The sequence below is a fragment of the Mandrillus leucophaeus genome, unplaced genomic scaffold, assembly GCF_000951045.1.
Source record: "Mandrillus leucophaeus isolate KB7577 unplaced genomic scaffold, Mleu.le_1.0 Scaffold474, whole genome shotgun sequence".
In the NCBI taxonomy this organism is placed as follows: Eukaryota; Metazoa; Chordata; class Mammalia; order Primates; family Cercopithecidae; genus Mandrillus; species Mandrillus leucophaeus.
Window position 1 is genome coordinate 825,913 of NW_012105076.1, and position 206 is coordinate 826,118.

Below are 206 nucleotides of genomic sequence, written 5' to 3' on the forward strand. Positions count from 1 at the left end.
TATGCCAGAGCCCACCTCAAACAGATTTCTATGTAAAAATGAGAAACAAGAGCATTAAGATGGTTTATTACAGGAAGAGTTTTTATAGGGCTGGGGTTTCAGTGAGCTCGCCTGTGACAAAGCAAATTGATGGCAGTGATAGGCTAGTGATGTCATTGTGATGTCAGTCCTCCTGCTTATCGTGCACATGCTTGCTAATTTGGAAC